The sequence below is a fragment of the Mustela lutreola genome, chromosome 10 (genome assembly GCF_030435805.1).
Source record: "Mustela lutreola isolate mMusLut2 chromosome 10, mMusLut2.pri, whole genome shotgun sequence".
NCBI lineage: Eukaryota > Metazoa > Chordata > Mammalia > Carnivora > Mustelidae > Mustela > Mustela lutreola.
The window spans coordinates 4,535,674-4,562,313 of NC_081299.1; the positions used below are offsets into that span (position 1 = coordinate 4,535,674).

The 26,640-nt window shown below is 49.2% G+C and overlaps 1 protein-coding gene and 1 long non-coding RNA gene across 17 annotated transcripts in view; one reads left to right on the forward strand and one right to left on the reverse strand.

Annotated features, from left to right (window-relative positions):
- Positions 1-26,640, forward strand: part of CAMTA1 (calmodulin binding transcription activator 1) — an 815,661-nt gene that overhangs the window by 215,402 nt on the left and 573,619 nt on the right. The window lies entirely within an intron of this gene.
- Positions 1,916-11,279, reverse strand: LOC131809909 (uncharacterized). Of its 2 annotated transcripts, XR_009345340.1 has the most exons (4): positions 10,851-11,279; positions 10,098-10,178; positions 4,040-4,071; positions 1,916-2,408 (listed from the first exon to the last, which is right to left on the reverse strand). It is a non-coding gene; the product is annotated as an uncharacterized LOC131809909 (long non-coding RNA). The 2 variants fall into 2 exon arrangements; XR_009345341.1 differs by lacking the exon at positions 4,040-4,071.

Below are 26,640 nucleotides of genomic sequence, written 5' to 3' on the forward strand. Positions count from 1 at the left end.
GCGTGTCTCCAATGGGGTCTCAGAAGGAGAAGACAGAACGAGAGGGAGGCGGACTTGGGAGAAACACAGCCGAAGGAAGAAAAGACAGACCCAGATCCTCCTACTGAAAAGGAACACGGGGTCCCATAAAAGCCCAGATGCGCGTGTGGGTAGAGCATGGCGCAAGGAGTGAGCGCCAGAGATAAGGCAAACCTTTAAACCCCCAAGAAAGCAGCTGCAGTAAAACCTCACTTATTTGGATAAATACGAAGAGGGGGAAATGCAGGACAGGGCCTGCCTTCTCGGTTTTAATACACCTTGCTAGGAAAATGACAGGGGAAAAGGTGCTTCCGCCCTCCCACACTGGCAATGGAGCGCCGGCCTCTGACAGCGGCAGGGTCCTCGCGTGTCTGCTCCGGGGGCTCCGCGAGCCGCTGTGTACCCGACGCGCCACGGATGCTGTGTCTGCTCCATGAATACCTTTCAGGGATAAGCCTTCAGATATGGGCTGTGGGCCTGGGATCCCCTTGACAGGTGCTGCTGAGAACGAAAATGTGATCTTTCCAGGGTGCTTACCTCCTATTAATAAAGGGGGAAAAAAGCAAACTAAATTAATCTCGGGAAGTAAAGTGCCATATGAATCAGCTTTCCTCACTCTGAAAATAACTTGCAAAGAATTTATAGATCCCCTAAGTTCTGCTGATTTTTTATATTGTTTACTTTCCTCTCCAAAATATCAAATAATTCACAGGTGGTGGGGATGGTGGCTAGAGGGATAATTTGCAGTGAGAAATGGACAGCAAGAGAAATTTCCTTCTAGGGGGTCAGTGCTAGGGTGACTCCCTAAGACTAATGGTGCTGGATTAATAACCTGGGTCTGCTTCAATATTCATGGCCTGTTCCCTCTGAAGGCTGGGATATTTCCCACTTTTATGTCCTGCACAAAACTGTAAAGCAAAGATGGTTTCATGGCAGCTATGTGCGTAATGAGATGCGCGAGAGCCGCTCCTGGCCATTAATCAGCGTTTGCGGGAGGCTTCTGGAAGCCTGACCTATTGCCGCGGCAGCTGATCTGAATGCAATGACTTTCCCCTGTGGGAATGGATGCCGCAGGACCCAGAGCTGGCTCTGGAGGCCCCAGGGGGTCCTGGCCACACTGTCGCGCTGCGGGGAGGCGGGGACGTTCAGACCTTCCCCGTGCACAGGCGGAGAGCTGGGGTCTCCTCAGCAAAAGGACCGCTGGGTGTTGGAGGGAAGTGGGATGCAGCCCCCAGTTTCTGGGGTCATCTCCTCAGCCCCTCTGGCCTCAGTGTGGTGGGTGGTGGCTGAGGAGGGTGGGCACAACTGCATTCGTCAGGAATTGCGTGCGTCTCTGTGCCAGGCTCTGGGCTAGGTGCTGGGGAGACATTTAATAATTAAGACATTGCCTCTGTTGGGACATCTGGGTGGCTCAGTGGGCTAAGCATCTGCCTTTGGCTCAGGTCATGATCCTAGGGTCCCGGGATCTAGTCCCACTTTGGGCTCCTTGCTCAGCAGGGGGCCTACCTCTCCCTCTGCCTCTTTCCCCTGTTTGTACACACACTCTCTCTCTCTGACAAATAGATAAAATCTTAAAAAAAAAAAAAAAAAAGACATTGCCTCTGCCTTCAAGGTGCTCCCCGGGGAGTGGGAAGAGCAGACACCCAAACAGATGATTGCAGCAACCCCGAGGGATGCCGCGGTGGGTGTCTGATCAAGGCCCAGAGGACCGCTGCTAACCCCCTCAGGGAGTGGAGGTAGCGGAGGGGGCTGGGGCTGGGGGGGCTTCCTGTCCGAGCAGGATCTGAGCCAAATCGAAGGAGTCAGTCCAGTTTGAGGAAGGGCAGGAGAGGAGGGGACCCCATGGGCGAAGGCCCAGAAGGGAGACGCGCCATCACAGCGAGGGACTGCAGGGCCGTGGTCGGAGGCGGCACATTCATGCTCCTCTTACGCTTATATTTAGGGAGGTGTGTGGGGCACAGCCGACGTGTCATTCAGGTGAATGGATTTTGGATTTTGGATTTTGGAGGGCAGGAGGCTGGGTGGAGAAGTGACAGCAGCTCGAGGTTTCCTGCAGCCTTGCGGCTCCTCTTGCCAGAATTCAGGTATAAGCAAACACCACACAATTAGTTTCACAAGGTTTTGGGGACCTTCACGGGTGGTTTCCTGTCATAGGGGAGGGGGCCCTTTCTCCAGCGTTTGACCCAGGAATTAAGGTTTGCATGCGGGTCAGGAGCTGTTGTCCACCTTCTCTGGCCCAGACTTCTCCTGGCCACTTCCGTAGGTCTTATCCTTGTGCTGGGGCTTTCTCTGACAGGTGACAGAGCTAGGTTTGGGGTGGATCCTTGGTCTTGGTCTTTGAGCGTGCTTGGTGAAGTTTGGTGCTTCGGGAAGTTTCCAGCTTCTCGTACCTAGAGAAGGGGGTGGGGAAAAGCAGCCAAAGGGTCAGTGTGGTAGCATTTTCCTGCCCAGATCTTGGAGACAAAATAACAAACACACCCCTCCCCTTTCCTGGTTGTATTTAGGGACATGCACATGCACACACATACACACGTCACTCTAGCTGCTGGGATTCGAGATAACATCACGGCTATAGCATTGAGAGGCTGCTTTGAGGCTCTGTAGCGGTGCACGGGCTACATTTAAAAACCAGCAATTAAAGTTGAAGCCTGAGGGCACCACCCCTGGGAGGCCCACTTGCCCTGGGGCAAGGGATGAGTTGAGGCTTCCTTCTATATTTCGGGGACCTAGAGATCAATATATGCCAGGTTACAGTTTCTTTTCCGTTCTTTAAATCTCAGCACTCGCTTGGGCCCATATTTTCAGTCTGCTCAGTCGGCCTGGTGTTTCTGGTGGCAGATGTGGTGACTCTGTGTCTTTTTATTTATTCCCTTCGGCGGTAAGGCCTAGGTTAACCAGAAATACTCTTCTGCATTTTTCTTCCTGACACTTCTCTGGGTCCCAGTTTGTGGCAGAAATGAAGCTGGAGAGAGAAAGTGTGTCATGTGGTGGGGCCGGCAGGGACACGGCCGCCAGGCGTGTCTTACTTGTGGAGCACGGATGTTCCTGCCGGGGAGTCTCTGGGTGGCAGGGCTGGGGGTCTGGGCGGACCAACAGCCAGCACTCACAGCACGAACCAGTGAGACCTGCCAACCCCGCCAAGCCCCCGGTCTTCCAGCCTAGAGCCTGTCTTAGACACGGGTGCCCCTCTAGCCAGGCTCCTGGTTGCTCTCGGAAACTCCAGCTGGAGTTCTCACACCTCTTCCTTCTTGCTCCTGTCTGGGAATCTGAGCTCCGCCCTGCAGACTGTCCTTCCTCCCAGCCTGTCTCTGGTCATCCTGACCCTTGGCCACCATGCCTGACTCCAGACTGCCTGGGACACTTGTCCATGGGCATCCCTGTGGGGCTTGCAGAGACACTCTGGTGTTGGTATTCCTTGTTTCGTGTCTCCATCCATCCCCCCAGCTTGGGGTCTGTGGTGTCCTTGTCCTTCTGCCTTTCCAGAGCATCGTGGGGCACCTGGTGTGCTCAGTGAGGGTTTGGGACGTTAGAGGTGAATAAACGTGCACTTTTATTCTTTCTGACCTGGGCCTCAAAGTGTTCTGAAGTTAGGATTTTTAATAACTTGGAAGAACCCCCAAACAAAGTAAAGACCGAATGCCCAGGTCTCGATTTCCCCCTTACTTCCTAGGTCCAGATGAGAATGCACACCCCACCCACCTTCCCCCAAAACTTCAAGAAAGGTCTCTGTCCTAAGATCTGGGGACCAGATACTAACCCGAAGCCAGGGAACTTCTCCTGAGGCCTCGAGACCTGGAGCAAACAACTGTCTGGAGCTTGATTTCTCCTTCCATAAAACGGGGAGATTTATCCACTGTGGCAATATATGGTATACATACATTAAAGCCCATAGAACTTTTTTTATGCAAAAAATTGATGAGGACTAAAATTAATTGAATGCAGTTGGAGCTCTAAGCACCATAGATTACAGAATTGTTTATTACAGATGGTTCATTCATTCACCCGTTCAGCAAACACTTACTGGATGCTATGGGACGTGCTGTCAGGCAAATTCTGAGGCCGAGAGAGAGTAAAAGGACAGCAAGTCAGGACACCGTTTCAGAGCAGTGAACGTGGGAGGTGTTATTGGTTTGGAGTCAGATCTGGATCAAAACCTTGCTCCTTCATTGTCTAGCACAACTAATTTAACCTCAACCCCAGTTCCTTTGTCCATCGTCATACATGAATCACACTCAGTTTCCATAGTGGTTGTCGCATAGCAAGGCTCTCAGTTTGAGAAGACCCATAGTAGGGCTTACTACGCAGGAGCCTTTGTCACTACTCTAATCAGCATTACTACGCTTACATAGTAGGCACATAGTAGGGCTTACTACGCAGGAGCCTTTGTCACTACTCTAATCAGCATTACCACTGCTATAAAATCAAGGGCTCTAGTAGTTGTCCATGTCTATTCAGTCATCTCCTGGTGATTTTGTAAACATCTAGAAACATCTTTTTGTGTAGCCTATGACTGAGTGGTCAACTTCTCTAGAGCAGGGGCGCTTGAACGTTTTGGTTTTAGGAGCCCTTCACGCTCTTAAAATGTTGTCAAGGACCCCAAAGACCTTTTGCTTCTGGGATGAGAGCTATAATATTTACTGCACCAGAAAATAAAACAGGGGCGCCTGGGTAGCACTGTCGGTTACGGAGGAGTCTGCCTTTGGCTCAGGTTATGATCTCGAGGTCCTGGGATGGAGCCCCATGTCAGGCTCTCTGCTCAGCGAGGAATCTGCTTCTTCCTCTCCCTCTGCTCCTCCCCCTGCTCATGCTCGCTTTCTCTCTCTCTCTCTCAAATAAATAAATAATCTTAAAAAAAGAGAATAAGACAAATTAAAATTTGTATTTTTCATTAAAAATAACAGTAATAAAGTCATTTTATGTTAATATAAATGCACATCATTTACTGAAAAGTAACTATATTTTCCAACAACAAATGAAATTTAGTGAGAAGAGTAACATTGTTTTACATTTTTACAACTTTCTTCAATGTCTAGCTTCATGGAATACTATTGAATTCACACATCTGCTTCTGCCTTCAATGTTACAATATTTGAAATGTATGAAGAAATTAAGCCTCATATACATAATTTTAAAAAGCAAGAAGTATTTTAATTGTCTTTTCAGAGAATTCTGAATATTCTTCTTGGATATTATACTGAAACTTGACAAGTAGTCCTTTTTAGAGGTTAATTGCAATGTGGAATCTGAAACAAAGTACAAAATATCACAGTGGTAAATGCAAGTTTTCCCAAATTCTAATTTTTCTGGAAAATTCCAATTTTGTCGTTGCCTGCAAGTCTGATCAATTGAAGTGAGAGTCTTACTATGTTCACTTAAAAAAAATCTGTCAGGTGCGTATTTGTTGTTAATTTTCAATTTTATTCCATTTTGGTCAGAGAACATAGTTGTATGATTTGAATTCTTTAACTTTTAGATTTATCCAGACCTGTTGTATGGCTCAGAATATGATCTACCGCAATAACTGTTCTGTGTGCACTTGAAAGGAAAGTGTATTCTGTTGTTAGTCGGAATGTTCTGTAACCGTCTGGTAGGCCAGGTTGGTTGATAGTGTCATTTAGGTTTTCCACATACTGTTCTTATGTCTGCTTGATTTTCCAACTAAGGGAGGAGTGTGGAAATCTCTAAAATTGTGGATTTTTCCATTTCTGCTTGTATTTCCATCAGTTTTTGCTTCGTATATGTTGAACATCTCTTGTTTGGTGTGTATACACACATAGAAGCATACACTTACTTGTGCCTATTGGATATTTTAATTTTTTTTTTATTTAAAAAGCTACTATTTGAGCATAGTTGACACACAGTGTTAGAAGATATTTACAAGTGATCTAGCCAATCAGGTTTAAGATCCAAAATACATAAAGAACTTCTATGATTCAAACCACCCCCTCCAAAAAAATTTCAATTAAAAAATGGGTTGAGGACCCGAATAGCATTTTTCCAAAGAAGACATGCAGATGGCCAACAGACACATGAAAAGGTGCTTAAGCATTTATGACTGTGATGTCCTTTTGATTAAATGACTCCTTCATTATTGTGAAATGAACCTTTCTACCTCTGGGAATGCTTTTTGTTCTGAAATCTACCTCGTGTGATAGCAGTATCACCACCTCAGATTTCTTCTGGTTAGTGGTGGCACAGTGTAGCTCCTTCTGTTTGTTTACCTTCAGTCTCTTTTTTACCTTTAAAGTGAGCACCTTGTAGACAGCATATCGTTGAATCTTGCTTTTAATAAATCTTTTTTAAAAAAAGATTTTATTTATTTATTTGACAGAGAAAGAGAGAGAGAGATCACAAGTAGGCAGAGAGGCAGGCGGGAGGGGGGGAAGCAGGCTCCCCACTGAGCAGAGAGCCCGATGAGGGGCTCGATCCCAGGACCAAGGGATCATGACTTGAGCCGAAGGCAGAGGCTTAACCCACTGAACCACCCAGGCACCCCAGTTAAATCTTGATTTTTAAAGCCAATCTTATAATCTCTGTCTTTTATTGGAAGTTTTAGCCTATTTATATTTCATGTGATTGTCAGTATGATTGGGTTTCCATTTGATTTCTATTTTTTTCCCATCTGCTGTTTGTTTCCCTTTTCTCCTTTTCTACCTTCTTTTCAATTAACTGACAAATTAAAAAAATTTTTCTTAGTCCATCTTTTCTGTTTTGTTGGCTTATTAGCTCTAACTCTATTATTTCAGTGGTTATTACAGGTTTTAGTACACATGCTTAACTTATCACAGTGCATGTTCAAGCGGTATTGAACCATGGCATGTCTAGTGTAAGAAGCTTACGCCAGTCTAGTTCCATTTCTGTTCCATTCTTTCCTTATTCTTTTCACACATTTTACTGTAGATATGTTGTAAGCCCCATAATTAATTATTATTTTTGCTTTAAATAGTTAATTGTCTTTTCAATAGATTTAAGTAATCCAATAGTCTATATTTTTTTAAAAGATTATTTATTTATTTATTTATTTGACAGAGATCACAAGTAGGCTGAGAGGCAGGCAGAGAGAGAGGAGGAAGCAGGCTCCCCACCGAGCAGAGAGCCCGATGCGGGGCTCGATCCCAGGACCCTGGGACCATGACCTGAGCCGAAGGCAGAGGCTTTAACCCACTGAGCCACCCAGGCGCCCCTCCACTAGTCTATATTTTTAAAAAGATTTATTTATTTGAGATAGAGAGAGTCTGAGCAGGGGGAGGGGTGGAGGGAGAGACTCCTCAAGCAGACTCCCTGCTGAGCATGGAGCCCAACACGGGGCTTAATCCCAGGACCCTGAGATCATGACCTGAGCTGAAATGAAGAGTCGGCCACTTAACTGACTGAACCACCCAGGGGACCCATTGTCTTTATATTTACCCACATATTCACCTTTTTTGGTGCTCTTCATTTCCTTCTGTAGATCCAGGTTTCCATCCTGGATCTACATTTTTCCTTGTGCCTGAATGACTTCCCTTAACATTTCATGTCATGCATATTTGCTGGTCATGGATTTTTTCAGGTTTTGTAGCTCTGAGAAGAAGTCTTTGTTTCTGAAAGATCTTTTCATTGGAGGAAGAATTCTAGGTTGACAGTTTTTCCTCTCAGAACTTTATAGAAGTGCTCTATGTCTTCCGGGTATTTGGCAAGACTTTTTCTCCTTTTGGCCAAGATGGAGTAGCACGAGCTGGATGTATCCTCTGTCTTGTCTTGTTTCTGGTGAGACCTCTGCAGGTCCACATGTCCTTATGTCTCTGTATACAATGTGTCTATTTTCTGTGGCTGCTTTTAGGATTTTGTCTTTGTCACTAGTTTTAATTGAGTTGATTATTATGTGCCTTGGTATCGTTTTATTTATTTATTTATTTAGTGACTGGGCTCATCAAACTTCTATCTGTGGATTTATAATTTTTATCAAATTTTGATATTTTTGTCCATATTTTTTCAAAATTTCTTCTGTCCTTTCTCCTTTGGAAACATTATGCATACTAGATTGAAGCTGTCATGGATGCTCTGTTCATTCCCCCCCACCACCTTCTCTCTCTTTCATTTTGGTTAGTTTTTATTTCCATGTCTTTAAGTTCACTAATATTTTCTTTGGAGAAGTCTGATTTTCTGTGACTCCTATCCAGTAGGTTTTCTTTTCTTTCTTTCTTTCTTTTTTTTTTTTTTTTTTCTAATCTCATATTGCAACTTAGGTTTTCATTGCAATTTTCTTCCTTAGAAGTTTTACTTGGGTCTGTTTAAAATTTCTGTGTCTCTTCTTCTTCTTTCTTCTTCTTCGTCTTTCTCCTCCTCCTCCTCCTTCTTCTTTAAGAATTTATTTGAGAGAGAGCCAGACGCCATGAGATGGGGAGAGGAAGAAGCAGGCTCCCCACTGAGCAGGGAGCCTGACACTGGGCTCAGTCCCAAGACCATGGGATCATCATGACCTGAGCCAAGGGCAGAGGCTTTAGCCCCTGAGTGACCCTCCATGTCTTTTCTCTTCTTAATGTGCTCAATCTTAACTGCTGATTTTCTCATTGTGTAATTTTTGGTTTGGTTGTGGCTGATTTTTCTTTTCATTATGAGTAATATTTTCTTGCTTCTTTACAGGCTTGGAAAATTTCTGTTTGCTCCCAGACATATGAATTTCACTTTGCTGGGTAGGGTACACATTTTCATTTCTATAAATATTCGTGAGCTTTGCCCTAGAGCTTTGTTAGGTGATCCACAGCAGCCTTGAGTCTAGGGCTAATTTTTCGCTAGGACTGAGGTAAAATTCTACTAAACACTCTACCCATGCCCTAGATATTATGATGTTTTTCATTCTGGTTGGTGGGAATAGGCCCTATTATGGGATGAATCTAGTGGATGATGGTGATTGTTCACTAATTCATTGGGATGATTCATCATATGACCTCAGACAGTTTCCTCATATACATGCATTAATCTGTATTTTCTGAAGACATGGATAGCTGTATAGCTCTGGAGTTCTCTGTGTGCCTTTCTCTGGTATTCTGCCTCTGACCTCCTCCTGTTCTGGCCTCCTTGGTCCCTAGCCATTCTCCCCAACTCAGGGGGATTGCTGGGCTCTGCCTGGGTCCCCTTCCTGTGCCACGACCTGTATGTCTATAGGCCTATACATGTGTAGAGAACCTGTAGACGTTCTCTTGTAAGCAGCTGGGCAGCCATAGGCCTCACTTTGTTTGTTTCCCATCTCTCTGGGACTGCTGTCCTTCATTGCCTGATGTCCAGTGTCTAGAAAACTGGTGTCTCCTCTGTGTTGTCTAGCTTTTTAGCTGTGTCGAGCCAGAGGATACATCCAGCTCATGCTACTCCATCTTGGCCAGAAGGAGAAGTCTTGCCAAATACCCACATCTCAATAACCGTAATTTGTCGGTCATCCTTTCAAGTAAAAATGCTGTTCCATGGAACAAGTAGCTAGTTTAGCTACTCATACCAATCACACACACGCTTTTCCCCAGGACGGCCACCTGACATACTTCAGTTGTCAGTAGAAGGCTTTGGGCCTCCTTCCGTTCTGTCACATAGGGTACTGAAAAGACATGTAACCAAAGATTGATATTTAATAAAACCAGTAATTTTTGGAAGTAATCCAAACATTCATCAATAGATGAATAGATAAAAATGTGGGATTCACACACACACACACACACACACACACACACACACATACAGACACACACACAGGAATATTACGCAGCCATAAAAAGGATGAGGTCTTGTCATGGGCCACAACATGGACGGAGCTGGAGGTGTGATGTTTTGTGAAAGACCATTTCCATATATACGCCATCCTCCAGTCATATATGGAAATTTAGGAAACAAAACAAATAAATGAACAAAGCAAAAAAAGAGGCACACAAAAACCCAGACTCTTAAATACGGAGAACAAACTGGCGGTTACCAGAGGGGAGGCGGGCGGGGGTGGGTGGGTGGAACAGATAAAGGGGATGAAGGGTGCAGACTTCCAGCTACAGAGTCAGTCAGTCACAGAGCGGGGAAGTAGAGCATAGGCAATACAGGCAACAAGATGGAAATGAGATTACCTGGTGACGGGCAGTGACGCCACCGTGGTGAACACTGAGTCACGTAGAGGATCGTTGAATTATTACATTCTGCACCTGAAACTAGTGTAACACTGTTGTTAGTTATACTTCAGTGAAAAAGAAAAAAAGAAAACCCATAATTTTTACTGCTTCATTAAGGAATTCTTAAGTAGAGCTGGAGTGTTTCGGAAAGTGTGCGGTGACGAGGAATATGATGGCTAGTACAGTTTGTTGCTGCCTCCTTAACTGGTACCAAGTCCCCAACAGTTTTCCCTGCTGTTACTTTTGCTCTAGCAGTGCAAATTGCAACACAGAGAAAAAGGCAAATAACTTCTTAGTATTATAAAAAAATCGTTTTGACCTCAAAGTCCCCTAAAGGGGTCTTGGGGATGTCCCAAGGACCCATGGACCACACTTGGAGAACTGCAATCACTTACAGACACTCTTTACCTGTGTACGGATATATGGGATATACGGACAGGAATGTTTCTTTGTAGCAGTGTTTACACTAGTACCAATTTGAATACTGTTAAGTGGGTATCAGAAGTACAACAGGTAAATGAACTGTATACTTATATAATGAATAATATGTAGCAATTAAAATGCATCAACTAAAGCTATATGTGTCTACATGTATAAAGATCAAAACAGCTGGGTAGAAAAAAGCAACACATTGCAGAAAGAGATGTGCGGTGTGATGCTGTTTATATAAGCTCAAAATGGAAAAGAATGTGTATGTTTGTGGATACCTACATTTGTAGTATGGACATAGCGGCTTCCTCTTGGAGGGAGGAGAATGAGATGGGAGAGGTGACAGGAACCCTAGTTAAGTCTGTAATTTGAGTTTTCATTTCCAAAAAATAAATCTGAGAAAATCCAGCAAAATAGGAACACTTGAAAGCGTGGTTGATGGGCAGGTAGTTTTTTATGATATTCTGTAGTTTTGGGAAGGCTTCGAATTCTTCACATTCACCATCGTCTACCTTGCCGCTGAGAAATACACAAAAAGAGAAGATTCATCAGTAGATGGTAGGTTCCCAGTTCCACGGAACAGGCTCAGTGAGCACTGGCTAGAGAGCTCCCCCCGGGATTATCCTGGTGCCCGCAGCTGTCATTTACTGAGGACCGCGGGCTTGACCAAGCTTCACATTCAACTTCATGATCACCTATGAAATGGGATTATTGTCCTAATGAGACCACGCACGTTCTGAGATGTGTAACTCACCCGAGGTCACGCAGTCAGTTGTGAAGTCACAGTTAGAATCTGGGTCTGTCTGTGCTTTCCCCCCTCTACTGATGTCTGAGATGACAGGCTTTTCATGTGAAGTTATTCTGTTTCTATGTCTCCTTCAGCTCTTCCCAACCACTTTTTTTTTTTTTTTTTTTTTTTTTTTGTAGTTCGTTAGGTTTCTACTAAGTGAGCCAGCTGGATCAATTACATTGTGTTTGTTGCTATAGCAACAATAATGGGGCAGTATTATTAGGTATTATTACTGTTCGGCGGTGTTGGGAGATTCAGCCAAGCTGAGGTCCTGCGACGTGCAGAGGGCTCTTGCCAGTGGCTGCAGCTTTCTTGTCTTTGAAGCTAACTGTGTCGTGCCTGTGCTTCGTTCCGTGAGGCCTTGGAAGTCTGGGGTTGGGACTATATAGACTGCTCTCGGAAGGCTTCTTGATCAGTTTTGTGACGGGATCATTTATAGTGTTTTAGGTGATGAAACAAAAGAACCTTTTGAGGTTGTTGATAATAACATCCCACGGACACATCAAGCATTGTCTAAAGATTGATTTGAGTTAATTGAGTAGATGATGGAAAGAGATGGTCTATATACTCGTGTAGTTTTTCCCTCTTGCAGCTGTCTGATGAAGAAAAACGGAGGCAGAATCCTTGAGATTACATTAATGCATCTGGGAAGAGGGGTTGAGGATTTCCAGGGTTTAAAAATAGAAGGCTGAGAGTTTTGTAGGGATGTTTACCTGCCAGCGCTCCTGCAGAAGCCGGAGAGGGTACGTGCTGCAGAGAGCCGGTTAGCGTAGCTGGAGAGACTCCCGCGTGGAGGTGGGACATTACACCTTCCCCTGCTAATTAACAAGGCATTCGTTCCCTGCCAAACCCATTCTTTCCGTTCGTGCGGCTTTCTTGGTGTGTTGGGGTCTTCACATCTGTCTTCACAGCATCTGGAAGTATGGACCGTGTTTTCTTTATGTTTTAAAGAACTCAAGGCCAGCACAGCCTGGAGAAGCCATGACTCTCAAACACTGTGGGTGGATATATATATTAGTGTGATCTTTTTGCCTGTAATTTGTAAGCATGATGGTGAAAAGTGCCAGCACTGGAGCCGGACTGCCGCTTTCTGGCCATGAGTCGTTGGGGAAGTCATTTACCCTCTCTGTGCCTCAGTTTCTTCAGCTCTGAAATGAGGCTACAGAGTAGTAAGAGTACTTACTTAATTAGGTCACTGTGAGTGCAAGACATGGAAAGTGCTTACCATGGTGTCTGCACAGAGCGAACCCGCAGTAGGTGTTAGTGCCAGTAAAACTGTATTCTCTTTTGAGTCAACAACTCCACATTTAGGGATTTACCCTGTAAAAAAGCTGTCATATGTATTCAAAGACACATTGACCTGGATATTCACCGTGGCATTGGCACTGGGAAGTGACCTAAGTGTCCATCAGTGAGGGACTGATGAACCATGAAATGGAATTCAGTGCAGCTGTTGGAAAGACTCAACAGCGGGGTGCCTGGGTGGCTCAGTCGGTTGGGGGTCTGACTCTTGGTTTCGGCTCGGGATGATCTTGGGATCATGATCTCCGGGTTGTGAGATCCAGCCCTGTGTAGGACTCTGTACTCAGCGAGGAGTCTGCTGGGGATTCTCTCTTCCTGTCCCTCCCGCTCTGCTTCTCCCCTGGCTTGCACGTGTGCACGCTCTTTCTCTCAAATAAATGAATAAAATATTTTTAAAAAGGATAAGGAGATTTGAATGTATTAACATGTTAAGAGATTGGTGCCATATTATTATTCTTTTTTTGTCATTTCAGTTTGCAAATTTTATTTTACTGTTTTTCCAAAGATTTTACTTATTTGACAGAGAGAGAAAGCGCACAAGCAGTGGGAGAGGCAGAGGGAGAGGGTGAAGCAGGCTCCCCGCTGAGCAGAGAGCCCAACATGGGGCTCGATCCCAGGACTCTGAGATCACGACCTGAGCTGAAGGCAGAGACTTAACCAACTGAGCCACCCAGGAGCCCCTCAGTTTGCAAATTTTAAAGATATAATAAAGTTGAAAGAATGTTGCAATGAAATCCATATGCTTACCAACTCGCTTCCACAATTAACATTTTATTTTACTTGCTTTATCACATCTCCATTCTCTATCCAGCCAGCCAGCAGCTTAATATTTTGATTCATTTCAGAGACAGTTGCTGACTTCGGTACAGTTCCCCTCAAACACTTCAGCATGTGTATCTGACTAGAGTCCATTACTTACTTACGTTTCTTCTGAAAAGTTAGTTTTATTATAATACAGATATTGTATGAACCCATTTAAGTAGTAAACAAAGATGTTTACATGTGTGGGTCTACACGGATCACAGCAAAGCAGTTGTGGGGATAATCCGTTAGGAGTGGCGTTACTGAGCGGTGTACTTTGACTTACAAAGTTTCAATTATGACATTTAATATAGTTCCGCAGCATGGCATTGTGGGGCCGCTTCCTACCGCCCCTCCTCGTTCCCCGCCCCCATCATCACCATCATCATCATCATCATCATCCAACGTAGTTACAGGAAGCTTCTGTTGTAAGGGTACAGCATACTCAGGCAACCCCTGCATTCCATGCAGCAAAAGGGACAAAAATGGGACCCTTTCCCAATTGGAGACACTTGTTTTGCCCTTAATTAAGTCTGGGGTCCTTTCTGATACCCTTGATGAGGTCTCTAAATTAAAAGTAATGGCACTTTTATAAATATGTGCACCATCATACAAGAGACTGATTTTAACGAAATATTGAAAAACAAATGGATATTTGGGGAAGACATGTGGGAATGTGGGGTGATTTATCTCAAGGGGCGTTTTACTCTGTGAAATGCATGAAGCTAATTGGCATGTGTCACCTTGGCTAATGGGACTCGCTTTGCAGACTGAAACCAAAGTTCTAAAAGGTAGAAAGATGAGGCTCTTAGCTTTGTTGCAATTAGGTATCCAAGTGCTTAAACCCACTGGATAATTTTCTCTTCATTTCTGTGGGCTGTGGAGTGTGGGAGGAAAAATGGGTAACCATAGGGGAGTAGGGGGTGTGAATACAGACCTATATATAATTTACTTTCCTGGAAAGATATATAGTCAAGTCATTTCAATTGCTTTTTTCCTGGGGGCGTGTAGCCTACAGATCCTGCTTGGAGTTGGGTGGCGTCCATTAGAAGTGGTAAAAACATTTTTTTTATGGAGGAATTCAGGAATTTTTAGAGCTTTGCAATGCATATTTTTCAATATGTTAAGTGCTATCAGAGGGTTTGGATGCTTCAATCTTCTTTAAATAAATGGATTTTACAATTGCAAAGTGGCGACTTATTCTTTTTTGGGCTGCAACTCACAATAGCTCCACCTTTTAAGTGAAATTTTAGACACGGTGGGTTCCAAAATGCTAACTGTGAATTTTTGGGCTTTTAGCATTTTGGAATAGAGTTTAAAGTTTCAGAAGCAGCCAGCATATTTCAATTTAATCTACTGCTGCTGTGTTGTCTCTTGTTGATAGCATAATGCCAGGGCCACAGAGATGTTTTCACGATGTAAATAATTTGTGTATTCTACGTTGTCTCAACACGGCATGTGTGTGATAGGCTGCGGTAAAATTGGTTTTACATGACGGACTGTAATAGTTGCTCCAGAGTCATTAGAGCCCAGTATGTAAATAATCCACATTTAAAATTGTCTTAAATGTGCTTAGACAATGGATGTGAATTCCTCCTCCAGATTCATGAATTCCGTCGTGAATTCACAGTTCACAGCGCCCGAAGCCATCAGCCTGGTCTGTCTCCCGCTAGCTACCAGCAGGTCTGTTTGCCCACCTGCAGGATGTGCTTGTGGATAGGGATTGGGGTCCACTGGGCCGGTTACACTCTGGACCCACGACTTTTTTCCTCTCCCTTCGATCTCTGTCCGTGTTTTTATAAAGGCAGGACAAGGAGGAGCAGGGGCACAGAGGGACCTAACACGGAGCCCGGGGTTTTGGAGGAGAAGGGAGGCGAGAGGAAGCTGAAGCACTGTTGCTTACTGGTCGCGCCCGAGCCAGCACGGCTAATGGCATCGCGGTACTCTGCCCATTTTGCGCACGCGGCCCCGGCTGAATTGGGAGCGAGCGCCCTGACCACAGGTCGGCCTGTCTGCTTTCCTCTCCGCTTCCTTTTTGGATGAGCGGAGGCCGGCTGCCCAGACTCCTGAAGGCCTGAGGGTGTGGGGGCTGCGAGTTCACGTGCACCTATGGTTTGAGGGGACCAGGCGAACTCTCTGTTTGAAACACACACACACAACGTAACATAAATCAGAGCCAGAATCTTTTAACATTTACAGTTTTAAATGAAATTCCTGCTGAGAGTCTCTTAAGCTAGATTTATATCTGATTTTGCATTGAACTGTGTCGTTATGTGGGGCTGAGAAACTCTTACGAAATTAAGCATAATGCGAAAACATGCTGAAAAGACAGTTCTGTAGAAATGTGAAACATTATTATGTTATAGAATATTGGAGTGAAGAAATATGCATAAAGGCACGATTACCACGGACATTTTCCTTTTAATGATCCTGTACAATCCCTGGCAGAAAGGTTTGCTGACGTCTCCTTGCAGATAAAGGAAAATTGAGACAATATTGATATTCCACATCCATTTTTAGGCCCAAAGAATACAGGGATACAAACCAGTCTGTTCCGAAGGGAGGCCCAGCCTGTCCAAGCTGTTGCTTGCAGGGATCTTGGGAGAGTCTCTCATTTGTGTTTGGGGATTTGGCCTAAGCCCACACATCATGGATGGACCAGAAAAGAGGTTGAAATAACACGTGGAAAGATCAGTTTCTGGATGCTCTGAACTGGAAGCTTCTAGAGGCTTCTAGGTTGGATGACTCTGAGGTTGTCAGGTCCTTTCCTCTGAAGAGATTCTAGGATGGCAAAGCCTATGTCAGGGATGGTTTGGGGGCGGTTGATGGAGGCTCTGAGCTTGGGCGAAGCATTACTGCCGGCATCCGGGGGCAGCGCGTGTTCCTTATACCCGTCACACTCTACCCCACAGGGGACCTTGCTCGGCTCTCTGTCCCACGTAAGGCTCCTCCTGCCTCATCTCACCCCTCACCTGGGCTACCCTGGCTCCTTGTCAGAAGCCCCTTCTTGTTCCCTGCAGACCTTCTTCTGGCTGGGCATTGTGACTTCTGGTGGGGAAAGGGAGAGCTGCTTCCCTTCCTCCTGGACCCAGCCTCAGGTCTGTTGGCACGAGGTCCAAGGCACCCGAGCATGGCTGGCTGGAGGCACTGAGATCACAAGCCTTCTAGAAACACTCCCTTCCCTCTGAGCTCCTAGCAGGTCCCCTGACAGGGCTGAAACTTGTCCAAAAAAAGCCTTCCTGAGCCTGTGTCCTCTAAGCCTGGTATCGAGATGCCACCTGCTGTGGGGGAGGGGAACAGAGGCTGAGCCGTGCCCCAGGCTGGCGTTCAGAGAGGCCTTTTGCATTCGCTTTGGGCTACCCCCAGGGTCCCATCACGGCAGGCCGGTACCTTGAACGGGGCTGGTGGCGGTTCTCATCTCTCACTGTCCTTTCTTCTGCTCTTCTTGGAAGCCCTTAAAGAACCTCAAGGCCTTTGTTATTTGGAGTTGCTGGAAATTAAGCCATTTAATTCTAATTTGGGCCTGCAATGCCTGGCTCTTGGCCACCAGAGGTCACTGTAATAAGGTGGAAAGCAGGTGTTTCTGAGAGTGGGAAGCTGGTAGTTGGCTCAAAAAATAAAATGAAACCAAACAAAATCCCCCCCAGTTTTCTGACTGGCCTGGGTGTGCGGCAGTGTGCTGTGGGATGCAAACCTGTGGTCTGCTTTCTTCTCACTTGGTCTGCCCCCCGCAAAGCCTGGCACAACCAGGGCAGCCCGGGTTCCCCAGAGCCTGGGGAAGCCTTGACTCCCAGGGCCCCGGGTGTAGGCCTCTGGCAGGCGCCCTGTGCTGTGCGTCAGGAGGGCTCGCCTCCTGTCCCGCCCACCGCACGCCCTGACCTTCATCTTCGAAGGCCATTTCTTGCAGCCGTCTTGAGATTAGACTCTCTTAGGATGGAGCGTGTGTACGTGCCCCACCCCTCCGTCCTGTAACATGGAGTTAGTTACGGTGCTGTCCCCCTGGAGCCGCACGGTGTTCAAAAGGGATGATGCAGGAAGCTCAGTGCTTGGCTCATAGCTAGAGCTCGAGAAATATCAGCCAGAGTAACATTCTTCTTGGGGAGGACCGTCAGGGGAAGCATCTAGACCCCGAAGAGGGGCTTGAACTCTTTCTCGGCGGATCGTGGCGTCCCCTCTCTGCCCTCTTTGGCCATCCTCTCTGTGTGTTGACGTTCTCAGTGGAAAGTAAGAAACGCCCGCCTTTGTTGGCAGCAGCATCTGAGCGTGTGTTCCAGAGAAGGTGTTTTTGTCTTCGGTGGGTGGCTGGCAGGAGAACCTTGGAGCTCAGGAGGGTGGGCGGCCCCCATTTGGCAGACACTTGGGTCCTCTGGCTGGAGGTTCTGCGAGGTTTCTCATGCACTCACTTCTTTTCCGGCTCCAAATGCCCGAGCCGCCCGAACAGAGAGATTGGAGGCGCACGCGGCTCGGCGCAGAGCCAGGCTCCGGGGGGGCTGCGGACGCGCGTGCTCACACTCCTCCCTGGGAACACCCGGAGGACATGTGGGTCTTGGGGAAGGTGAATGTGTTACCTGGGTCCTCTGGAGGGCCGTTTGGGCTGCCAGCAGAGGAGGTCAGGAGCAGTGATCTCCAGGACGTGCTGCTGCCTTCCGCCTTCGGCTGTAATTTCCCCTGATGTCTCTGTGGAGGTGTCGCGCTCTCTCTCTCTCTCTCTCTCTCACACACACACACACACACACACACACACACGTGCGTGTGGAATGTCACTGGGGCTGCAGAGCAGGCCACCTGGCAGCATCGATGGTGGGGCTGCAAGTCTGGGCTCATGAATCCAAGCCCACAGACTGGCCACAGGGTCCTCCCTGACCGGCCGGGGAGGCTGGGAGACCCAGAGAGACAGAGCAGCACTGCCGAGGACCCTGCTGTTGGCAGTGCGCCTTCCGGTGTGACTGACAGTTCGAATGTTGGGGGCTTCGGCCAGTGCAGAGGGGTCTGAAGCTGGAAAGGCACAGGCATGATTAGCAAACAGTGGTGGGTCTCCCGTGCACAGATGTTTCCATGGGCTCTGAAAGACGAGAGGGCTTCCTGACCTTGAAGACATGCCCCTTAGAGCCTCAGTGGGCTGGAGGCAGGAAGTTCATTGCCTGAGACTCCCTGAGTGACCTTTTGAAGCTCTGGCTCTTTGCTGCCTTTGGAGAGGGCACTTGTCCCTGTGTGCTGTCCCCTTACACCGGCCTGGTTGCTCCCTCCCGGCTGCCCCTTGTCCCTCTCGCCCCCCCCTTCCCTGCACCCTTCTTTTCCCTTCCCGTCTGCCGGCCGTATCTCCTGTCCCTATGTCATCCTGCCATTTTGACCTAAAAACAAAAGCCAAAAACCAAACCGGTAGGGGGTTTCGACACAGTTTCTGGAGTTCTCTGGAAGCAGCCCTCTTTATAATTGTTTGGTCTCTTCGATTGTTGCTAACTTCTGCATGAAGAGACCTTGCAAAGTATAGCTTATACCCCAAAACTCTGCACAGATGAATCTCTCCTGTTTTTAACTCTCTGCCAGATGCCAAGCAAATGTTTTATATGCTTATCTCTTTAATCCTCCTAAAACCCCAAGAAGCCAGTACTAATGCTAGCCCCATTTTTTAGATGCAAAACAGAACTTCAGAGCATTTAAAAGATAACGTGTCTGAGGTCACCCAGCTGGAAGGTGGCAGAACACTGAAGTCTTCACTCTCTACCCACTCTGACCTATTACCTCCAGGGACAGTGGCCAGCCTCTCCTGGGACGGTCCCGGTTGTTACCAGCCACACACCTGCCTGTCTGACGCTGTCGGCTGTAGTTGGAAGCATCTTTCCCACTCATTCTGCCCTCAGCTGAAACAGAAAACAGCTGGTCTCCATCTTGCACAAAATCCCCTTCATGTATGTCTGACTTGACATTAAGTTGCCCCCCAGGCCAGCCTGGAACTCTTTAAACTTTTAAATGTATCTACATTTGAGAGATTATTTTTACTCTGTTAGAACCATTACATGCTTGCTAGATGCCCTTGAGGGAAAAGTGTTTCTGGAGAGGGGACCAGAATGTGACCGGCGTTCCTGAGGCCTGGTTCTTTCAAGTCGAGATATGAAATTGGCTTTTAGGGAACGCCGAGCCCGGGGACCCTGAATAAAGCCACGTGAGTGGATTTCAGGAGTCTCTTCTTTGAAGATGTCCTCCAAGATCTGCTCTTGGATCATGTGACTGATAAGGGCTTGGGGTTACCGAGGCCCTGCCTGATACTGGTAATCCCTTTCCCTTAGAAAATGTACATCCGGGGCCCTCAAATGTACCTGATTGAGACTTTTCTGTACAAAAGACTATGTCATCAGGCGTTTGGCAGCGATGTGATACTTAAACCTGAATAAAACCAAAGACAAGATTAAATTAATGGCTTAGGTGCTCCTATTCCTTCCTAAACTGCCTTTCAGGTGCCCAGAGCCCAGCGTCTCTGAAAGGCCTGGCTTCTTGTGGTGGGGTGTCTTGCCGGGGAGGTGATGCCTTTGCGAGGACCTCTGGCCTCTGACCTCTCTTGGTAGAAACACACAGAAAGTCCAATTCCGGATCTGCTTCTGCATATAAATCGCAGTATTACTTTTAAATTGAAAATTTCATTTTTCCTGCCTGGTGTGTAAGCAAATAATTGAGACCTAATTTACTTTATTTAATAAGCCAGCAGCCAGCGTGGGAAAGCCCACATGGTTAAGAACTTGGGAGCATTGTTTATAGCATCCCAGATTTTTCTGGCTGACTTGTTGGGGTCTGAGCGCACACCGGAGCACCAGGAGGCTGGGACAGCAGACCCTCTGCCTCTCGTCCCCCGAGAACTCCCACGTGGCCTGCCGGGTGCACAAGGTGTCCACCTGAGAGGATACTGACTGCCATGCAGGCGCTTTCCGTGAGCGGTTCCCATCATGGGGAGCTGGTGGGAACCCCGGGCTCATGGGGAAAGGCCACAGCATCGCGGAGCTGCTCAGGCCTCGCTCACACATCCCCAGAACGGAACTGATGATGATGTGTCCACCCTGCAGACATTTTCGAATGCCTAACGCTGTGCTGGCCAGATGGAGAAGGCGCGGTGCTTCTCTGGGAGACCTCGTGGTCAAGTGGGAGAGGCGGTGGGAGATGGCAGAGAGGGGTTAATGCCAGCGGAGGAAGAGTGTGGGAGGGGAAGGCTATGTGTTTTGGACCCACATGGGACCACTTTTTGAATACTGCCCTTTTTACTAAACGGATGTGTGACCTCAGTAAATATCATTTCTTCGAGGCTTGGTTTCTTCATCTGTAAAAAATGCACACAGCAGTGCTTTTTTCCCGGGCTTGGTATATGGATGAAGTCTAAAAGCAGATGCATGGCTGTCATGGGACCTTGCCCATCACAGCTGCTGGCCTGGGACAGACAGGGGTGGGGGCTGCCTGTCAGTATCTGCATTTCTGTCTGAGGGTCCATGGAAGGACTGCTCTAACCTCTCCTCTTCGAAGTCATGTGTGGCCTGGCTTTGGCTGGCGACTTGTATCTCTCCTGGGCAGAAGTTTTTTTTAAAAAATTTAAAAAAAATTTTTATTTTTTCTCCTGGGCAGGGCAGAAGTTTTTTTTAAAAAATTTAAAAAAAATTTTTATTTTTTCTCCTGGGCAGAAGCTTTAAGAGCTAGCGTGGGGTTTGCTATGCGCCCTTCCCCCCACTTGGTACCCGAATGTTCACGTAAGGTGGCAGCTCCATCAGCCAGGATCCCTGAGAGACCACGGGCACCGACTTCCCACCCCAGCAGCACACACTGGATGTGTGATAGGAACAAGAAACAAATCACTGAAATTCTAAGGTTGATTGTTACGGCAGCAGAGCTTGGCACATCCTGACTAAATGTTCGAAAGGATCCATTTTCTCCTTGCAGGGAGAAGAGAAATGTTCAATTCAAGCCCCCTCTGTAGTCAGGAGCCAGCATTTTCCAGATGCACAAGGGGAAAAGGGAACTGCGGGACGGCACCCCTGGCTCTGGAGAGCAGATTTCTGTCTTCTCCATGTGCTCCTTCTCCAATCTCCGCCATCCCTCTGTTGCATTCTCTGTTCTCCACCCCCGTTCTTCCTCCCTTCTCCTCCCTTGCCAGGTGTCCTGAGGCTCAGTGACCTTGGCAATTGTGGCACGACCGGCCTGTGTCCCTGGCAAGGTTACCCATCTCAGGACTTTGCTGCGCCGTCTCTCCTGCACCCCGAGCGTCTCCCTGTCGCCCCCCTCCCTCAGAGGTTACCAGGGTCAGAGCCTGAAGCTCACTCCCCACTGTCCGTGTGGGGATGGCAGTGAAGTGCCAGGCAGCTGGGCAGGGGGCGTGTTTGAGGTGTGTCCACCCATGTTGGACGCTGCCCTGGGACCTGAGCTCTTGTGACCTGGATCGATGCTTTACAGACCTGTGTTGCCAGGTGACTTTTGCTGGTTTTCAATGACAAAAGATTTTAGGCTTCACTCAGCCCTGCTCTCCAGTTAATTCCCTGGTTGACCAGTGGGTGAATTCCAGGCGAAGTTGCCCCGAGAGCAGGGCAGTCTGCTGGTCTGCTGGTCACAGCTGCACGGTCTTTCTGGGGCCCCGACACAGAGAAGTTTCTGTGGGAAGCAGGGAGGGTGGAGTCTTCCTGGCCTTGTGGGGATAAAGAGGTCGGTTGAATGACCCTCAGAGCTACGCTTTATTAAGATAATAATACAATCACCGTGGGAACAGAGCCTATTAATTATTAGGACAAGGAGAAATTTTGGAGTGTGGAAAAGGGAAGAGAAGGAGTCACTCCGAGGTAAAATAGCACCGAGCTCGGAAGGTCCAGGTAATCACGAGCGAGGCAAACGGGAACCGGATAGTCACAGTGGGAGTCGTTTGAAAAACAAAATACAATTAGAAGTTTAATATTTGATAGACTCAGTGAACTAAGTTGCTGGAATGAGTGTTCTTGGGGGAAAGGAGAGTCTGCTATGTGGTTTGGTGTGGCCGGGCAGCTGGATTGTGGGGGGCGGTGTTCTGGAGAACAGAGTGTTCCTGTGTTCCTGCAGCGCTCGCCTCGAGGGACTCTCTGTGCCTCAGGTGGGTCTGTGCCCCCGTCGAGCTCTGCAGGGAGTGCAGCGGGCCCCCTCTGTGCCCACACCTGAGCAGCCCTCTCAGCCGCTCTGCAGGCTCCCCGCTCGCTGGGACGATGGCCTGTCCCACGCGCGGATATACAGCCAGAAGGCGTGTGCAGTGCGGTGCGTGCACAGGCCTCTGTGTCTTCATGGGGGTGCGGGCCGGTTGATGCTGGGCTTTGTGATAAGGCCTTCCCCAAATGCATTTGACATTCTTCATAGGACTTTCAAGACTTAAGATGATCCAGCAGCCGGGGTTGCAAATCTCCTCCAGCTTTAGGAATTAACTTAAAATTAAAGTTACAGAGAGGTCAAATCTCCCTAGACCCACGCTGACTCAGGAACGTGCAGTGCGTGGCTTCATTTCAGCCCACAGCCCCCTGCTCTCGTCCGCGAGGGGACGGTCATCAAATGTCCGGTGGCTAACTTGACCCTCACACCGGCCTCAGTCTTGGGCTGAGCTGAGGATGCAGAAGGGGTCAGTGTGAGCAGCCCAGGGGGGGCTGTCCGGTCGGAACGGCTAGTGTGCCGTGAACTTGGAGCTGAGCAGGTTCATTGGGAAGAAACAGAGCAGGTGGCCGCTGGTGCTCTCCAGGGCGCCCCCCAGCCCCCCTCCCCTGCACACAGAGCCGCAGTTCCGGGCGATGAAGGAGTCGTAGCACACTCATGGTACCCCTCCTCCCTTACGTGGTGCCCCTCATTTTCAAAGAAACAATTAACAGCCAAAAAGATGCGATGCTTTTCGAAGTGTTTACTTACCTCCTGGATGTCGATTAGGCACTCAGTGGGGTCGGGTAGTGGCCCACTGTCCTGGGGGCAGCGGTGACTACAGTCACACACCTTTGGCTTCACGGAGTTTGTATTCGCACGGGAAGAGTGGTTTAGGTGGTCAGCAGGGGGAGCGGGGAACTTGATGATGTCTCAGAGGGTGCCCTGAGCCCTGAGGAAGTGAAGGGACAGGGGGCGGGGGTCATGGACCATGGGAGAAGGGAGCAGGAAAGAGGGCAGTCAGGAAGCCGAGCTGACTATTCGGGTAAAGCCTCAGGAGGGGAGGGGGTGAGCCATGTGGCCATCTGGGGATTGAGGGAGTAGCAGGTGCTGTGTCCCTGAGGGGATGGTTCTGGAAGGCTGTGGGGATGGGCAGGCTGGAGCTGGGTGAACGGGCCAGGGCAAGGGGGAGGGCCCCGAGATCAGAGAAGGGATAGGACTCAGGCCACTGGGAGGGGCTGGGGGCTGCTCTTGCCGACCAGTGTCCTGCCTCCGTGGCCGTGGAGGAATGGAGTAGGACTGGAGCCTCTCCCTCTCGTCTGACTGGGGAGATAGGGCGGGAGGAGTCCATAGATAATGAGCCCCCGGACCCTGAGATGCTTCAGAGGCAGCCCTGGGGGCAGGATGAGTCCGGAGGGAGAAACCCGAACCCAAGCCCCTGGGGATGGCTGGGTCCACACTCCTGCTGCTGTTTGCCGCTCTGGATCCTGGTGGGATGGTGGGTGTAGACATCAACCCTTTCTGAAACAGGCCTTGGCCGCATGGCGCCCCCGCAGTGGCCTGGGGGAGACGGAGGGGGAGAGCAGACTTCACACTTTCGCCACTGCCCCCCGGAGTGTGGGCAGCCCAGACTATGGGAAGTGCAGGCGTGTCCCCCTGACCCTTTGCCCCCAGGCAGACAGGTTCAAAGTTGTGTCATATTTCTGTGTATGAGGAACTTGGTAGCAGAGTGGAATTGGGGGGGGTGGGCAGGGGGGGTGGAAGAGAGCGGGCCATGGAGGCTGGGGGGCATGTGCCCACGCGAGCCCTTGCTCTGGGAGCTTCTAGTCCTGTGGGTGAGATGAGACGAGAGGCGGGGCTCCCCTAAGGACACAGAGAAACAGAAACGGTGGCATGTTTCGGGGAGCCGGGGCAGGAGCTCTGGGAGAAGCAGTGCCCGGGGCTGCGGTTTGGGAATTGAATCCTGGTCAAGTCTGTCTTCGGCTTGAGGGTGTAGTGGTCATGCTGCCTGTTCGGGGAGGGGTGGTTGGGGTTTCATGTGCTCCAGGGGTGATCCTAGTCAGCCCTTCCAGTTTCAGTCTTGGCTGGCAAGGAGCTGGGGGAGACGCCCGGAGACACCACGATCGAAGTCAGCATCCTGCGTATCGGTAGGATGGTTTGGTGGGAGGTCGATGCTGTACCTCGGGTCTGAAAGTTCTTGTCTCTGGTTGCTTATGGGCTGAAAATATCAGCCCAGAAGGGCGACTCCGAGTTCCTTCTGAATGCGCCGGGGTGGTGGGGAGAAGGCCACATGCTCTCGGTGATGCGTGGATGCAGGCCTGTGGGCGGCCCGGCGACCTTCCAGCCCCCGAGAGAAGGGAGGTTACCCAGTGTCACTGCGGCTCCCATTTCAGACGACACCTCCAAACTGGTCCTTCTATTCAATCCTATGTCTGTGTGGGGCTGATGGGTACAGCTGGGGTCTGGCTCTCCCACCTCTGGGGGTTTCCCACTGTGGGCTCATTTCGGGCACCCAGCCTGGGGTTCAAAGTGGCTGGTGATGAGCTTCAGGGCTCAGCTGCTATTTACTCTTTGATGGAATGTCCTTTCTGTTTGCCAGGACAGACTCAGAGCTTCCCCAAACAAGAGGCTGCTCCCTTTGGGTCCATATGCACTCTAACAGGTGGCTCCTCAGAGCTCCCTAATTGCCCTCTGTTCCCAGACTCTGATCCCCAGGCAGCTCCATGCACCCCCTTTTCTGACCCCATCTCCCCGCTTCCCCAACTCCCGGAGCTTTCTGCTGTGCTCTTTGGAAGTTGCAAGCTCTCTACATCCCTACCCTGCCTCTAGCGCCGGCTCCCCCTTCTCCCTCCACGGGACCTCTGGCTCTCACCTTTGTCCTGCAGGAGATGCACCTTTGGTCCTCGGTGCCTCTTCCAGATCAATGTCCCTCCGCCAGTTCGTCCGCAGATGGTCCTGCTCCCCAGCCCTCCATGGGGCCTTCTAAGGTCGCTCCGCCCCCCACCGGGCAAACCTCTCCTGTTCTACCGTGTTTTTACATCCTCTGCCCGTGATGGCATGAAGCCATCCCCTTTCCCAGGCCGCTGGACGTCCTCCCCCTCCAAGGCTCCTCCTGCACCTTCCTCCCTGACTCACACCCACTGCTGGGACCTGGTAGCCCAACCTCCACTGTCCTGATCTCGGGTTCCAGATGCCCTTCCAGACCTGCCTGTTCTCCTTGCTCTGCCCTCCCGGTGCTTCCAACACCCCGTCTCCTGCTCTGCCACGCGAGCTCTCCCGAAGGCAGGGATCCCGGTCACCTCCGTCATGGCCTCACGCTCCTCCTAACTCCGCTCAGACTATCGTGCTTCCCCATCTGGTTCCTGGGCCTGTCCGGTCATCAGATGTGCTTGGTGGAATCCCGGGCTCCTTACACTGAAGCCCCTGCTGCCCTGTGTCCGCCCCAGCCTCTGCCTCTAAGGGAAGCTCAGGGCCTCGGATCACAGCCACCAACCCCGAGAGCATTCTTCGCGCTGCCGTCACCTCCCACGTGCTCTCCGCCCCACGGAGGAGAGGAGGAGGAGAAGGGGAAGGGAGAGGAAGGGAGGCATTCAGGCTGGCCGGCCTCATGGCCGCTGCTGCTCCCATGCTCGGCTGGCTTGGGGAGCCAGACAGGACTGAGTCTGGGGGTGGCCTGGGTGGGGCAGACACAGAGCATGAGGGGGTTCAGTGTTAGGAGGCCTGGACTCCATCCAGCACACCTGGGATGTGACAGGCCCGGGGACCAGATGGGAACCCACTCAGTGACTTGCTGGGGCAGCTGGAAGCACAGGCTCGTCATGCTCTTCTCCGGGGACACCTTCCCTTGTGCACTTGACCCCGTTGCGCTGCCCCTTTCCCTCCTCCCCTGCACTGGCCGAGTCTTCACCTTTCCCTCCTCACCTCCGGCTCTCCTGGTTCTTGCCCATCAGCACCCACAGGTGCTCCCGTCGCTAAAAAACACCCTCTAGACTCATTTCTGCCTCCGGCTCTGACTCCTTTTGTGTGTTGTTCCCCTCACATCAAACCCTCACATCAAACCCTACC